Here is a 17,151-nt window from a genome sequence, read left to right as displayed (position 1 = left end):
AGTGACTCTTGGCTTGTCTATATAGAGAGTTAGTGTGCAGTAAATGCAGATGTAAATCTATAGCGCCCTAGCCTACCACTAACTGGCTTTGTGGAGCCTGTCACCATACACTAAAAGTTACTTAATGCAATTTGATCTGCTCCGATTTCAGATCAAAGCACGGTAAAAAACAGGGTCCGCATGGCCAGTTAGTGCACTGCAGTCTATTGTGCTGTAGATTTGGACCCCAGCACTAGCTCTTCAGATAGATAAACCTCTGGAAAAGGATATGAGATGCTTGACTATATAAACAGGAGTGTAATGAGCAGAAATAGGGAGGTGATTTCATCTCTGTATATGACACCGGCAAGACCAATACTTTAATGTTAGAGGGGTAGCCGTGTTAGTCTGTATCCACAAAAACAGTGAGGAGTCCGGTGGCACCTTAAAAACTAACAGATTTATTTGGGCATAAGCTTTCATGGGTAAAAAAACCCTTGCATCTGAAGAAGGGGTTTTTTTTATCCACTAAAGCTTATGCCCAAATAAATCTGTTGGTTTTTAAGGTGCCACTGGACTCCTCACTGTTTTTACTGAAATATTGTGTCTAGTTCTGGTGCCCACATTTTAAAAGGATGTTGAAAATTTGGAGAGGATACAGAAAAGAGTTATAAAGATGATTTGAAGCCTGGGAATGCCTTACAGTGAGAGATTTAAAGAGCTTACAAAAAAGAAGATTGAGAGGTGACTTGATTACAGTGTTTAAGTGCCTTCATGGGGAGAAAATACTGCATACTAATGGCCTCTTTAATCTAGTGGAGGAAGGCATTACAAGAACCAGTGTCTGGAAGCTGGAGCCAGACTAATTTAAATTAGAAATTAGGCACAAATTTTTAACAGTGAGCGTGATTAGCCACTGGAACAAACTATCAAGGGAAGTAGCAGTTTCTAAGTCTCTTGAGGTCTTCAGATCAGGACTCGTGCCTTTCTGGAAGATATGTCTTAGCCAAACACAAGTTACGCTTTAGTTAAATACAAGGTATTGGGCTCAGTTGAGGGGCTACTGGGTGAAATTTAATGGCCTGGGATATTCAGGAGGTCAGACTAGATGATCTATCTAATGGTCCCTTCTGGCTTTTATCTACACTGTGTTATTCAGCACCTAGTACAATAGGGCTCCATTCTCAACTGGTCCTTAGGCTCTGTCATAGTAAACATAATAATAAGTGCTGCTGTAATACAAACAATAAATAATTTTAACAATTGTTTTCTTTTCTTTTACAGAGATGTTGTGGTCCTGTGAGGAGGACAGAGAACTGTGAGGTACGTGCCCTGGGATTTACTCCCAGATCTGCCTGAACTCCCTCTTTGTCCTTAAGCAAGTCTATCCTTCAGTTTCTTCAGCTGTAAAATCTGAGATCTATAGAAGAAAACTGCCTTGTCCTCATCATTATTTATGACTCTGCTAAGTATTATTATTGTATGGCCAAGAAGGACGGAAACTGGTATAAAGGTGTGAGATGCAGAATACCACCAGTCAATACTGCCAATGCACAGATACTAGAGAGAACGGGCCAGATAACAAAGCTGTATCAATTTACACCAGCTGAGAAGCTGGTCCATTTGTTTGTTCCAAGAAGTAAAATGAAGGGTAGATGTTTAAAAGGCCAGGCAATCTGGTTAGCTCATTAAAAATAAGTGAACAAATTTAATGTAAAAAGTGAGTTGTCCAGAAGAATTCTAGAGAATTGAACATCAATAATCATTAAGAATTACCCATACTTCCCTGTTAAAAAGTATCCATTTCCAGGTTTACCAGTTTTCACTAGCCTCCTCATTTAAAATAATTTTTACAGTTATGTCTGAAAAAAATTCCACGTTAACTCATCACCGCTGCTGGATCATGAGTCTGTTTAAGCATCATTTCTAATGGAATAGTCAAGCAAACTGAAAAATAACATTGCTGGCTGTTCAGTACTCTATATCCTCCTGCAGCATTAAATGGCTTAGATACAAAAGGAATGCTCTGGACACTTAACATTCATTTAACAGTCTCAAGTGTAAAATGAAAGTTCTTCATTATTGTATAGTCTGTTATCTGTCAGAATAGTCCTTCTAAGGAGTTAGACACATCATCATTATGGAGTTACTGGTTGTGACTCCATCATTAAGGCAGTCTTGAAAAATGCAGTTAAAGTGAGTTCCATTAATTTTTATAGGTGTAACAAAAATATTTCCTCCCCAAAGTCACACCTCTGATTAAAGGCATATAGACTGAATATTTGTGAATGATTTAAGTGACTGAATTGAAAAGGTTAAAAGTCAGAAGCATTTTGTAAATGCCCCTTTTCTGAAAAATTTCACTAATTTAAAACACTTCTTTGGGTCTCTCTAATTAAAACACAGGAAAGTTATACTTACACATAGTTATTGTTAGTGTCTCCAGTTTATGGTATGTGCTGAATTAATATTTACAAAATAAATTATTTATTTACTTTTGTGTCAGAATTTCTTCCATTTACCCTAAGGCACATGACAAATGACACATCAGGGATATTCAAAGGGGCTAGGACAAGATGTCAAGTACCTGCAGCAGTGCTGCATGCAGTAGCTGCCTTTTGCATCGTACCTTGAAGCTCTATAACCTCCTGTCAGAGGGTTCATCTGCTCCTTGTTTCTGTCCCCATCAGTGTAAAGTGCAATATTGTAAGAAACAGCATAGTATATACAGTCATGGTTGAGGGTGCTATTTGAATTTGTATTTCTTATTCATACTTATGAATGAGAATGTAATGGCTGAAGTATTATGTGTGAAAGAGCTAGTCACTAGTCTCTAACAAGTGCTAATTTTGTGGAAGAATCTTAACTCAGGACTATTTTTAGTGTTTAGAAACTGTTTGGAAATTGGTATCAGCAACCTCAAGTTCCATGTTAATACATTTTTGTTATGCTGAAATAGTACAAGAAATTAGAATGTTAAATATGGACATTGGTTATGTCTTGTTTATTGTTTGTGGCTAATTTAAAAGGATGGAGTGAAGATTCTATTTCAAATGACTGAAGTTCGATAAGAATATAATAAAACTTTGTTATAGCAAACTCTTATGAAGTGACATTTCTGGCAAAGTCTGATTTCTTTCACTTAGTTCCAATACAGCAAAAACAATGTGAGAGAGAATTAAACTCCCATTATGTTGAAGAATCACCACAGCATATAGGATCTGTGATATTTTAATTTAAACTAAGTCATTGTCATCTATTTTGTGCTGATTTAAGAAAACAAAACTGAAATGTTTCATAACTAAATCAATAAGGAAGAACATGTAATTTTCAGCCACTTATATTTTGAGTATGCATCCATAAATTCTCTGTGTGGCTATTTCAGAAGTTAATCAGAAAAGATGGCTTTTTTACTTTTGACATATGGAGTCTTCTGATTAAATGAAATTTATGTGTGACATAGCATTCGTTTCAATGTAATTTCTTTGGTGGATTCTCCTGAGTGGCCTGGCAGCCCTGCAGGCATATCTGCTAACATTCAACTTTTAAGCCTGCAACTCAGCAAGTTGAACAGGCTTATCAGCTTCTAAGCATCTGCTGAACAAATCTCAGATTCTTCACTCATATAAATATGCATTTTTTCAATATCAGTAGAATTGCATATCCAAAGCCTCAGTTCTGTAACCATCTCTCTCATACAGCCCAATTCTTCCAAAGGCAAATGAACAACTTAACCAAGCTACAAAACAAAGTAAAATCAATTATACCATAGGCCACGGTTTTCTGTCTTATTTGTCCCATTTGTATACCCTGGTGAAAAATAGAGCTAATCCTTCTGGAAGAAGACAGCAAACTTGTTCTGCAGTCACATGATAACTCATTTCACATGATAGTAAACATTTTTTCCTTGACCATTCATGCATATTTATTCTTGAAAAACAAAGAAGAAAAAAACCAGACAATAAAATAACTGCAGATAGCAGAATCCTGATCTTATTAAATAAATATAAAAACTCCAACTGATGTCAGTGGAATCAAGATTTAGCTTTAAAGGATTTGGGGTGAAATCTAGGCTTCAGTGAAGTCAATGGCAAAAATTCCATTGACTTCAAAGGAACCCGGATTTCGCACCTGATATATAAGAGAAACATAGGAACAAAGGTACAAAACTTTAAATTGAAGGCAGATGAGCTGATATTACTGAGGAAAGAAAAGGTACAGAATCATGCTCAGAACAGTGCAAAACAGAAATAATTGATTATTTTGAGATTTTGAAATACTGTCAAGTTGAAATTTTTAAATTTTGAAATACTGTCAAATTGAGCATGTCTCCAAAGTCCCATATATCTGGCTGTCATGGTATAATTTTTCAGTAATTTGCCAAATTTAGGACTCTTATGTCACCTGCACCTCACTCAACTCCATCTGAAATTTTAGATGGCACATATTGGTTATCTGTCGCTAACTGGAACTGCCAACACAGATCTCTGCTCTTGGGACCAGATCGCCTCAGGGGAGGGGACCCACCATATGCATGTCTCATTCATTTTGTGTGAAAGAAGGACTTAACTGTCTCTGCCACACACCCCTTACCTGGACCCCACTGAGTGCTTCTGTGGGTGCATGCTTGTGACATCCAGTCATCAAGTGCTAGGAAATGCGGATAAGATTTATTAGGTAACTCTGCAGTAACATACTACTGAATTGCTATTGGGGACCCAAGCATAACATGCTTTCTGGAAGTGGTTTGCCTGTGGGATAGATTTATTCTCCATAGTAATGCATAGTGTTGTACTAGGTATGAGTATAGACCACTGTCGGATTTTCAAAATGTCTATCTGCAATATGGCTTCCCAGGAATTTGACAAAATGACTCCATCTCCCCCAGGTGTGCAAACAAGCTAAGTTGGAAGCATCCATCTCTATCATGATAATGGGCTAGTACTGAGCAAAGAGAACTCCTCAAGGACATTGAACGGAAAAGTTCACCATGCTGCTGCCTGAGAAAATGCTAAGCACTCAGGTAAGCCTGAAGAGGATACATTCAGAATCTTGCAAAATGAGACAACTAATTTTCATGATACGGTTGGACTAAGTATCCTGAGGCATGAGCAAACAGTCACCAGCAAATTGACTGTGACTCAGAAGTGCAAATTCTTCCTCCAACTACAACACATTAATGTGGGAGAAATAATGATGCTACTAAGGAATAGAAGACTGCTTCTATATAGCTGAGACCCTAAAACAGTTGAAGAGACTCTCTAATGTCTCTTCTGAGCCTAAGCAATAGTGCAGCAAAGAGAAAATAAGTTACATACATTACTTATTCAGTATATCTGTACATTTTCCTCTGAGTGTTATCTTTTATTATGTATTATCTATGTTACCAGAGGTATAATTTGTTGTGCTAGCTGTTGATAGAGCAGACTTCTGGACCCAATCTCTCACCTACCAGTTGTCCAGGTGTGAATATTGTTTATCTGGGGGCCAAGACAATGAAGGTCATCTGCCATGAAGAACAGGGTTCATTACATTTTTTTCTGTGAGAAAGTAAAATATTTAGCATATAGTACTTTAAACAGTCTAAAGAGTAATCTATTATTGATTTATTTTATAATTTAGATTTTTTCACATTTAAAAAGCAGGCCTGTCATTTATGTGTTGTAATGGTCATTTACATGAAATTATTATAAGGTGGGTGCACAACTAGTTGAAAGACTGTGCTCAAAGAGTAGTTATCGTTGGTTCACTGTCGAAATGGGGGGACATATCAAGATGGGTCCCAAAAAGTTCTGTTCTGTGTCCAGTACTATTCAATATTTTCATTAATGACATGGATAATGGAGTGGAGGGTATGCTTATAAAATCTGTGGAGACACAGATGACCTTGACAAATTGGAAAATTGGTCTGAAACCAACAAGAAGAAATGCAGTAAAGACAAATGTAAAGTACTACACTTAGGAAGGAAAAATCAAACGCACAACTACAAAATGGGGAATGCGGATAGGTGATAGTACTGCTGACAAGGATTTGGGGGGTATAGCAGATCACAGACTGAATATGAGTTAACAACAAGATGCAGTTGCGAAAAAAGCTAATATCTTTCTGGGGTGTATTAGCACGAATGTCGTATATAAGACATGGGAGGTAATGGACCTGCTCTACTTGGCATTGGTGAAGCCTCAGCTGGAGTACTGTGTCCAGTTGTGTGCCACACTTTAAAAAAAGACGTGGACAAACTGCAGAGTGTCCAGAGGAGAGCAACAAAAATGATAAAAGTTTTAGAAACCTGACCTATGAGGAAAGGTTAAAAAAACTGGGCATGTTTAGTCTTGAGAAAAGCAGACTGAAAGGTTATTTCATAGTAAAATAAGTTTAGGCCACTATGTCTCTCTGACTTTGACATATGCTGCTTGATTTTTATTTTTCACCACATTTACAAAGCTTTCTGTTTGTGTGTCTCCTTGTTCTAAGGGAAACTGCTCTCTAACTGAGATCTGACAGAAGTTTATTACATTGTCACTGGTTTCATATTTCTCTTGCCTTTACGACAATTAGATCTCATGTTTTAAAAGCAACTCCCCATTGAAGTCAGTTCTTTTCAACTGAGGCATCTGCAAACAAAAAGAGGAATAGTAGCATAGTACTGTCACCACTTAGCATCTCCCAACTAATAACTCTGCTGGTAGCATGCCACAGAGATGCAAGAAAAAATTATGACTTATTTGCCTGGAACATGCAAGCAATCAAGGTCTGTGAGCTATTTTTTTTTTAAGGCAAGTGGCAGGGAAGCAAACTATCTACACAGAAACTGATGATATAACTGTTGTAGAATCTGAATAGGCCTGTTTCTTGGGAGACAAACATCATTTCACAGTTATTCCAACACATCACCTGTGTCTGAAATATTACAAGCATGACTTTTTTTTTTGAGTGTGAAATTTCAAAAACAGAAGGGTTTTGCAAGCTAATATGCAAAAGGAAAACAGGTTGCCTAAAATCTCAGGGCACATAATTGTTGGAAATAAATTGACAAAAATGTTCACTCTTTTTTACCCACTTCACACAGCTCTATAAAAAAATAGCTAATTCAATTGCATAGAATTATTCCTAATACACTTTTGAATATGTTCTTGATGTGAAAGTAGCAAGCATGTTATACATCATATACAATGATATAAAGAAATAAATTCTCCATTTTGCACAGTGGACCATTTTGGAATACTAGATTGCAGCCAAACAAGTGAAAGTTGCAAAACATGATTAAATCAAGTTGAACCTGTTTAAAAAAGGCAAAATGAAAGAAAGAGTTCAGTAGTGCTGATTTGCATCAGAAATGGGCATCCAAAATGTATTGTCCAACTTTTCTCCCTCTAACATAGGACTGGTGATTTCTGAAAGCCAAATATTAAGCTTTTGTTGTTTCTGGCTCCTGCAGATTCAAATTTACATATGCTTGAAGGATGCATCTAAATTTGCTCCTCCATTTCAGCATATGTACAGCAAATGAGTGACTAATGCTACAATAAGACAAAGTGCATCTTAAATAATCAAGCTTCACATCTGCTTCCTCTGATGCACAATGGCTATATGGCTTCCTCTGATGCACAATGGCTATATGACCCTGGATTGTGGATTTATATGTCATTTTTACAATACTAATGTCACAATATATAGTATTTCTTGCTTGACTGATTATTTATAGTTTTAATTTTGGCCATATTGCATTTCATATTGCATTTGTACGATTATTCCTTCGGTCATCATTACTTTAAGAAGAATTACTGAACCTAATGCTATACATTTTTTTTGGAACAATATGAAAACACAAGGATGCAAATTCAGGCCATGGATTTTAGCAGGCAAAAAGAAAAAATTAATAAGACTGATTTGGTACACAGATCTTGCAGTTTTTTCTAAATGTTATCTGCTGCAAATGTTAAAAACGGGATACATTTCAAACAAAGACCTATGGATGAAAACCACTGCACGAGAACTAAATATTATTTTTAATTACTATTCCACATTCTACTGCTACAGCAATAAAAACATAGAAGTTACACCCAGGAGCATGCTGCAGACTAGGGAAACTAAGCACAGTAAGAAGTATTAATTACTCTGAAAAGAAAAAACAAGCTTATTTTATGATAGTTAACACGTGTGATCAAAAAATTCCCAGAATAACAGGAAGGAGGGGATACGTTGGGGGCTGTATAAGTGTTGTGGGGGAAATGGAGCTCTTCTATATCTAATCCTCCTTTGATTTAAGGTCTCAGAGGGACCCTATGCTAGTAGCATAAATTAGAACTGCCCCTGTACAGTCCTAATTTATATTGGGAATTGTTGATTCTGAATCAGGTAGCTGCAACTGGCTCCTTACAATCCCCTGTCACCCATGTGTCTGAGGTCTGCTCTGAAAGAGTAGAGAATCAAGGCCAATATTATCTGCAAATTTCTGCTAAAGAATTATTAAATTATGTTACTGAGCCAAGACAAAATTTAGATATCATAAGTGATCTAATCTCAAGAACAGCAATTATAAAGTACTAATCTTATCTACAGAATGGTTATCTATGGAGAAGGTAATTTTAAAGATGCAATTTTACACTATACATGCTGATTTAAATACATTCTTTGATTCTACACATCCCTTTTACAGACTCTGATATATAAACATCATCAGTTACAAATAATTGTCCTCATAAATGTTTTAGGCATACTTCTTGATCTGAGGAACTATAACATGATGTGCCACACGAATTTTCAGATGATTTTAATAAACAAATACATTGTAAATATACAAGAAACCATCTTATTTAGGATTATTTATAGCATTTTATGTAATTATTATTGAGCTTTATTCCTCAGACGGAAAGGACCAAGACTTTAGAGTCTGCATAAAAAGATTTGTGACAATATTCTGTCTCCTTGTGTAAAACAGTAAATGATGTCATGATGAACAACCTCTGTTTCTCAAAGCGCAAACAGCACTTAAGAAATAGCTCAAGTTGAGCTAAGTACTGATGGCTGTCTATCTTTATAGATCATTCTATTTAGATGCTTATATCTATAAGCAGACTCTGTGTAATTCAAAAAAGGAATATTTTACAGTAACATGCCTTGTAAATGTATCCCCTACTAGCACAGATGGCATAAAATGCTTAGTGTTGTTTTCAGCCTACATTTCATGCTGTGGGAAGATATGACTGGAATAAATACATTTTATTTTGCCTTGTGACATTTTTCCATATGATTTAATTATACAGAGAGGTGTGCAAAAGAGAGCTTCAGGATTAAGTGGGCTCTATTTATGCTCATGAGGGAATTCAAATCTTTTGTCAAGCACATTTTTAGAAATTTTTTTTTGCATGCCATGTATATAACATGACATTTGGTTGCAGTCGATTTAGTTTATGTATTTTTCCCAAAGGAACAGGTGATTCAAAGTTTAATTTGCCCCTCGTCTACTTATTCTGAATAATTTGACGTAGTAAGCAATTCTTTGGATTTCAATACACCGGTTAACAAAATAATTCTTTCACTGATGTAGAGATAAAATGTTGATTCTAATCTACTCTTACTGTTGTCTTTTGATGCAAAAACAAAGGAACAAACACAACAGTCAGAGACACAGAAGAAAAAAGGATAGGTTCTGTGTCAGCTCTGTGCAGATGCAGAAGAATCAAGTACAATAACTTTTTACATGCAGTAGTCAAGTAATGGCACTGCACAGATCCTTTTTTTTCCTACTGCAGAACAAAGAGCCTGAGTTCATGCATCAGTGATTGAGAGGCATCAGCTTCCCATCAGAGACCAGCTCTTGGGGGGGGCCCACAGGCAAAACAATGCAAACTTTAATTAGACTATTTCCCCCCTCCATTCTGGGAATAAACAGTCTTTTTGTTGTTCTTGTTTACATGAGCAATAAAATGTTCAGATTCATTGTAGATACTGTACACAGTACAGTAACAGTGTTGTTCTAAATAATATATGTGTCAATGCAATTTAGGTTTTGAAAAATAAATGTAGAAATTGTTTGAACATTTGAAATCTCTTGAGTCAGCCAACCATACATTTCTTGCGTGGCCCATAAAACAGATTCTACGTCTTTTCTGATTAAATATTTTTAGTGAAGTTATATTAATTATGATCACTTTTAAAAAATATTTTACTTTTTATATTAGTCTGATTTTTCCAAGCTTTTGATCTTCACATTAGCTAATATGCAATGGCCACGCTATATTCCAGGAAGAAGAATGACATACTGCAAAATTCTCTCCTCAGGTGATTTGTTGTAGAACTTTGACAGAGTTTTCTTCAGTTTTATTTTGGTCCAACAGAAAAATAAAAATGTACATTCTATGCAATTACATTTATGTTATAGTTAATGCAAGGAATCACATATTAAGCAACAGCTTTTCATTTGTTTTATTCTTTAATATATATATTTTAACATCTAATCACTAGACTCATTATTTATTCTAAGAAACAAAACACATGGGAGAATTTAATGTCTAAGTTTGGTGCACAGCCTATTTATAAGTGGATGTTATATTTTAGAACTGAAAAACAAAATTATTAATATTTTATTACTACTCTCTATCATGCCTGTAATATTCTGCAGGGAACAGTCCCCAGACTAGTAGGGGATGGACTAGATGACCTAATAAGCCTTTTCCATTGCTAACTTTACTGATTCTATAATTATTTTTAGATTATTGTCCCTGGAAAGAATGCCATTATAACACTAAAATGTATCAATATAATGACTTAAGTGAGGTTTTAATTTTGATACAGAAATAATGTCCCTCTGACCATCTCTGATAATTGACAAGTAAAGAATATGAACGTATAGGCTGCATTTTGCATGAACTGGAAGAGCCAATGTGGGTGTCAGAGAGCCCAAAGAAAATGAGGTTATAGTAATCAAGAGAGAGAATAAGGTAATGGATGGGAGCAGGACCGGTACCAGGGTTTCTGGCGCCCTAGGCGCTGGGCCATTTCGCCGCCCAGCACGCGGGTCTTGCGGCTCCGGTGGAGCTGCCGTAGGTGGTCCACCGGAGCCTCGGGACCAGCGGACCGTCCGCAGGTACGACTGCGGCAGCTCCACTGGAGCCGCCTGCCACCCTCCGGCAAAATGCCGCCCCCCCCTCCAATAATGCTGGCGCCCTAGGAGACTGCCTAAGTCGCCTAAATGAAAGCGCCAGCCCTGGATGGGAGCTTTTGCTGTTAGACCAGAAGAAAAGGTTCAATATTTTAAATATTATGGAGAAAGAAGAGGTAGAATTTGTACATGGCCTGACCAGAAAGACAAGATAAGGAAGGAGTCAAAAATAACTCCCTGCTCAGCAGCAGCATTTATAAAAAAAAGATAGCAGGGAAAGGTATGTTTTGTACTACTTAAAAACTAATAATAATAATATTTAATAATAATATTCATCATTATTATTTGTTTTTAAGTACTACAAAATATACCTTTCCCTGCTATCTTTTTTTATAAATGCTGCTGCTGAGCAGGGAGTTATTTTTGACTCCTTCCTTATCTTGTCTTTCTGGTCAGGCCATGTACAAATTCTACCTCTTCTTCCTCCATATAAGGATATGAAAGATACTTCATCTGAAAAATATGAGTCTTTAACTGTAACACTGTACAGTTAATTCAGAGGATTACATTTGATCCAAAACATTTCATTTTAAGTTCAACAAACTTGCTAAACCACATAGATGTATGCTAACTACAACCAGAGTCACATTGCATCAATATTAGCTATTTATATGATTAAGTAAAAGACAGACATAATTAGTGAAAATTTGATGCTGTCTCACAGTTGAGAGGTCAGAAAAAGGGAAGGTGGCTCAGATTAGCTCTAAGTGTAACTTCACAATTTAAAGGGTTAATAATTTTATAACATCACTTCAGGATAGCTTTCTGATTTTGGTTGTATTTATTATCAGGCTTTTGGTATAAAAGGGGAATGATGTCATCTTAACACCCACCAGTAAATAATATAGTATATATGTGAGAAGGAAATAATAATTCACACACAAATGAGCCCCTGCATTATTTCAGACATTTGTGGCATACAAAACTGCAGAAGTCATACAAGTGCATTCTAGGTAGTGGTTTTACTATGGGGTAAAATAAATTCTCCTGAATTTTAAATATACCTGACAGAACATCTCAAGCCATAGAAAGGGCATAGGATTGAGAACATTGTTTGAATGTAATGACTCGGCCTTGAGATAGATGGATTTTTCAATATCTGTTGCAGTACATCCTCACCACAGCTTCTTGGTAATAAAATTGGTAGTATCTTTGACAGAGCTGCCTGACTAATTTGACTTTGCAGAATTGAGAGAACTTTGGAAACCATCAATCTCCTCTACTATTTTAAATGGTAAGTACCCTTAGGATAAATAAAGAGTTCTAATGTTCATTCATTTACTGTTGTTTAGGGATAAAATATTGTAAACAGAGCCATTATAATTTTAAAGCAGAATTAGAATGGTTTAATTTGGCAAAAGTACTTAGTTTTATGGCCAATATTTTCAAACTTGGGGGCCTAAACGTAGGCCCCCAAATCTCTACTTCAACTCCTAAAAATTGTTGCCTGATTTGCCAAGTTGGTGAGTACCACACAAATCTCTGAAATAGTGGGAAGTAGGTCATTTTTATGTAGGTACCTATGGGTAAATTGTCAGTTTGTGGTCTGCCCAGAGTAATCAGAGTATGCCTACATTCCAAGTGAAGGTGTGATTGTAGAACAGATAGACATACTCATGCTAGCTTTAATAATGCTAGCAAAGGTAACAAAAGTAGTGAAGATATGGTGACCCAGGCTTTAGCGGGTATGTACCCAGAGTCCCTGCCAAACTTGTACTGGGATGGCTAGCCTGCAGTGAAGCCTTTGCCACCCATGTCTTCACTATTATTTGTCACCAGTGCTAGCTAGATGAGAGGTGGATAATTGGTGAAAACAGTGACCAATTTTCCCTGTGAAAATGGTGACAATTCACTTTCTTTTTGGATCTAAATTTTCAGATGTTTAAGGAAATGTGTATTCACCATTACAATTTTGTGAACTTTGCCCAGCTCTAGTTGGCAGCTCACAAACTGAATTTCAGTTATCTGGAATTAATCAATAAAAAGTAACAGGGCATATCTTATAAAGGTGTGCTTCTGAACTTTTGTCATGACTTGTCACAATACACCCAAAGAGTGCAATTTTGGCACAACAATGCATTCTTCAGAGTGCTTTATTGTTGGCATAAATTGATCTTTGATATTTTAAAAAAAGAAAGATAACAAAAGCCACAATTAAAATATCAAATCCGTATTAGGGCAGGTACAGGATACCATATACGTGTGATATCAGTAGCAAAAATTTCTTGGCTATCAGTCAACATTAACTTGTCAGATCATTTGTGCTCATAAGCCATATTTGAATAATTTACATTAAAAAGCTCTTCTTTAAAAGAAAAAAGGGTTACAACACCAATAATTAACAACTAATATCACATATTAAAATACTGAAAACTTTCTGTTTGAGAAACATTTCTGCCTATACATTTTATATATTTCTTTTCCTTGGAGTTTTATTACTAGGGACAAATTTTGAAAACAAAATTCTGTTTCTTAATGTTCATCAGCTCCTGTTGTTTCCCTACCCCCACACCTAAAGTCATAAAGAGTGAAATGTGTTAATTTCAGCTGCTTGTTTGAATGTTCAAACCTACAGAGTTTTGTATGCCTCCATCCTATCAAACCCATGGAATTCTCCTCTTTACTTTACTCATTCTCCCCACTGTCACACCTTCTGATCTACTTTCCAAACCTCCTTTTCCATCTAATCTAAATCTTCAAATGCATGAACCCTGCTCTCTATCCTATCCCAGTTTTTATCTGGTCTCTCCTTCCCCACTCCTGATCTTTTTGCTTACATTTTAAAATGCTGCCTACGGGTCTCAGAGCCTCTCTGGTGGGCCTGATTTTTCTACTCACGGAAAAATTTCTAGCACATCGATGCCTCCACACTACTTTGTTCTAGAATGCATCAAGCTTCTCTGACACATTCCTTGTGCTGTCAAAGATTATGGATGAAGTTCTAGGGTTGGAACAGGATGGGGATGACAAGAGAATCCATAGGGATTAGAGCTGAGATTAGGGGAGGAGGATTAATTTGAGTCAGTCCAAACTTGAACAAAGTTTTGGTTCTATGGCTGGGTAAAGGTCCTAACAGTTCTTATTTTGTCTGCAATGGAATATTTGTCAATTTATGTAATCTACTATTTGTGACATGATAACCATTTACACTGCGATTGTGATGTCACACAGTTTATGACTTTAGGTAGTGAACACACAGTAGAATTAGCAACAAGAATCCTGTTTTCATGGGACTGTCTTATCAATAAATAATGTTAATACTGGAAAAGAAATATAGAAAATGTCTGCTATAGAAATTTAATTGTCCTGGATATATCAGTGTCAGTGAGAACAGGAAGTTAAACTTACATTTGAATTTCCTGGTTTTGTTTATTATTGATAAAAACAATTAAATACAAACCATGTTGTTATGTTTGTGTTAATTCAGATTTCATTTAGAAAGAACACATTATTATAATGATGCAATTTCTTTAAAAAGTAGTTGCAGTAGATTTACAGTAGCCATTTTCATTTTTTAAAAATTTTAACTAATTTTGAGGGAGAGGGTTTGAAATGAAAGAAGTGATTAGATTATATAATGGATTAATTCCTTCTCAAAATTATTTTATAAATTCAAGTTGTAAGATATATTTAGGAATCCAAAAGCACCTCGATCTGGTAAACTTTTATTTTTATTTAGTACTTATTTAGTACTTGTTTAACTTGTTTAGGAAAAACTTTTTCACTAGGAGGGTGGTGAAGCACTGGAATGGGTTACCTAGGGAGGTGGTGGAATCTCCTTCCTTAGAGGTTTTTCAGGTCAGGCTTGACAGTGCCCTGGCTGGGATGATTTACTTGGGAATTGGTCCTGCTTTGAGCAGGGGATTGGACTAGATGACCTCCTGAGGTCCCTTGCAACCCTGATATTCTATGATTCTAACTCACAAATGGTTATACCACATTTCTTTTACATTTAGTGAAAGGAAATTACTTTTCAAGGATGAATACTGGTCAAATTTCAGTCCAGAAGAAACCTGAAAACCAGCTTTATTATAATGGAAAAATAGATGTATACTTACATATTGCATTATGAAAAGCAATGGTATAATGCTAATGTTACTTCTACAATTTTTCAAAACTATAGTGCATGATAATATCAAATCTGCAAATATCGGGAAATCTTTGTTGCAAGTTTATCCCCGGAACTTTTATGATTAGATCAGATCAGAGTTAGCAGCAGAGAGAATACAATTAGTTCTTGGGGGAAATGAGTGGAGTCCTGGCTACTGTGTTATTAAAGTAGGCTTCTACCAGTTAAAACATCAAATTTAAAATCCAGCACTGATTCTAGGACTGTGTGATAGCTATCTGGTCTTCAGTAGAACTGCTGAGATGAGTAACAAGTGGGGGAAGGGGAAAACAAATGGGATAAAAATACTGGAATAAAATGAAATATAAAAAAGATTCAGGAAGACTCATAACCATAGCTCAAGGCTGCTTGATAATTTTCATGAACTTCACAGGCACAGTCATTCAATTTAGTTGAAATTTCAAATACAGTTTGACCAAAAAATGCTGTATAGAATAAATGTGGTCCCTTTGACAGGTTAGTGGATGAGGAACCAGTTCTGGCAGTGACTCACTGTGTAACCTTGAACAACTCACTCAACCTCTTTCAGTCTCAGTTTCCCTATCTTTAAAATGGAGTTAATGATGTTCTCCCCCAGCTGTAAAAGAGCTCTGAAGTCTATAGATGAAAAGTGCTAAGTGTTATTAATTTCACTTTCAATATCCATCCAGACTAATAGATATTTTGTATATAAAATAGAATATGTATATACAGTATTTTTTAAAAAGGAAACTATAAAAATGATCCAGTTTTCCCTCAAAGTACGACAAATGGGCTAGGGTGAAATACTGATCCCACTGAAATCAATAGGAGTTTTGCTATTGAAATGACCAGGATTTCACATCTACCTCAGGGAAACGTTTTCCAGATCAGCAGAAAAAACTTTGCAAAAGGGCCATGTACCATCTGAGATCTGCTCCCTCTGACTTACATCAATGGGAGTGCCTCCATTAAGTACATGGCTCAAGGTGTCAAGCTGCCTCATTTTCCCATTATCTATTCTGATCAGATAGAAACAAGATCCAAATCCCAATTTTCAAAATAAAAGTTCCATAAAATTAGTCCAAACATCCTCTTGCTGCATCTATATGAGAATCTAACTTTTTTTAAAATGGAAAGTTTTGTGCGAACAAACCATAATTACTCTGTATGGTTAATTTGTCCACACATATTGCGAACTGATTTCGTTTTTCCTTTATTGTCCTCTAATGACCTCATCAAGTTGTATAATTAGTTCAGTAGACTGCATAACACTGGCTCTGCCCTGAAGCAGCCAAGCAGAGTTCTTGACTAGCCCTCTTTCCCACTGGAGCTTAGTACTGTTAATGGGCCATGATCAGTAAATAGTATGTCAAGGGATATGCTCTTTTTAAAATAGCTTGTGATCTCTGACTTGAAGCAACAGTTCTGGGGCTATCACCATCTGTACTGGAATACACATGAAAGTTTTTTTTAATTTTAATTCAAGCTACCAAGGTCAATTAATAATGGCTTTGGATGCCTGAAAAAAATGCTATAAGCCTGGGAACAGATGGGTTTCTGTGACTTTTTTTCCTTTGTATGTATAGAACTCTTAATATCCACTTCAGTAGCTATCACTAGAACTATCTGCTAAAATTTGAAACTACCAGTAGATAGGAGTTCATAAAGAGATAACTTATCAAAATTAAACCCCACAACAGGTACCTTGATGATAGGTGTGGCAAATTGACGGTACTGTTCTGCTGGGTCTCACGCTTTTTCTTCTCTGGGGTAGGTTCAGGGCGCTATTGCTTGCCTCTGAACTGGTTCTTAATTACTCCACTAGTGTCCTTGGAGGAGGGGAGTGGAGAGGGAGGGACCTGGGCCCACCCTCTACTCCAGGTCCCAACCCAGGGGCCCTGAGGGTTGTGGTGAACC

The 17,151-nt window shown here is 36.3% G+C and overlaps 1 protein-coding gene across 3 annotated transcripts in view; it reads right to left on the bottom strand.

Moving 5' to 3' along the window:
- PACRG (parkin coregulated) overlaps window positions 1–17,151 on the bottom strand; it is a 468,057-nt gene that overhangs the window by 82,007 nt on the left and 368,899 nt on the right. The window lies entirely within an intron of this gene.

Source organism: Chelonoidis abingdonii, chromosome 3, assembly GCF_003597395.2.
Source record: "Chelonoidis abingdonii isolate Lonesome George chromosome 3, CheloAbing_2.0, whole genome shotgun sequence".
Classification (NCBI taxonomy): domain Eukaryota; kingdom Metazoa; phylum Chordata; order Testudines; family Testudinidae; genus Chelonoidis; species Chelonoidis abingdonii.
This window is presented reverse-complemented; position numbering and strand designations above follow the sequence as displayed.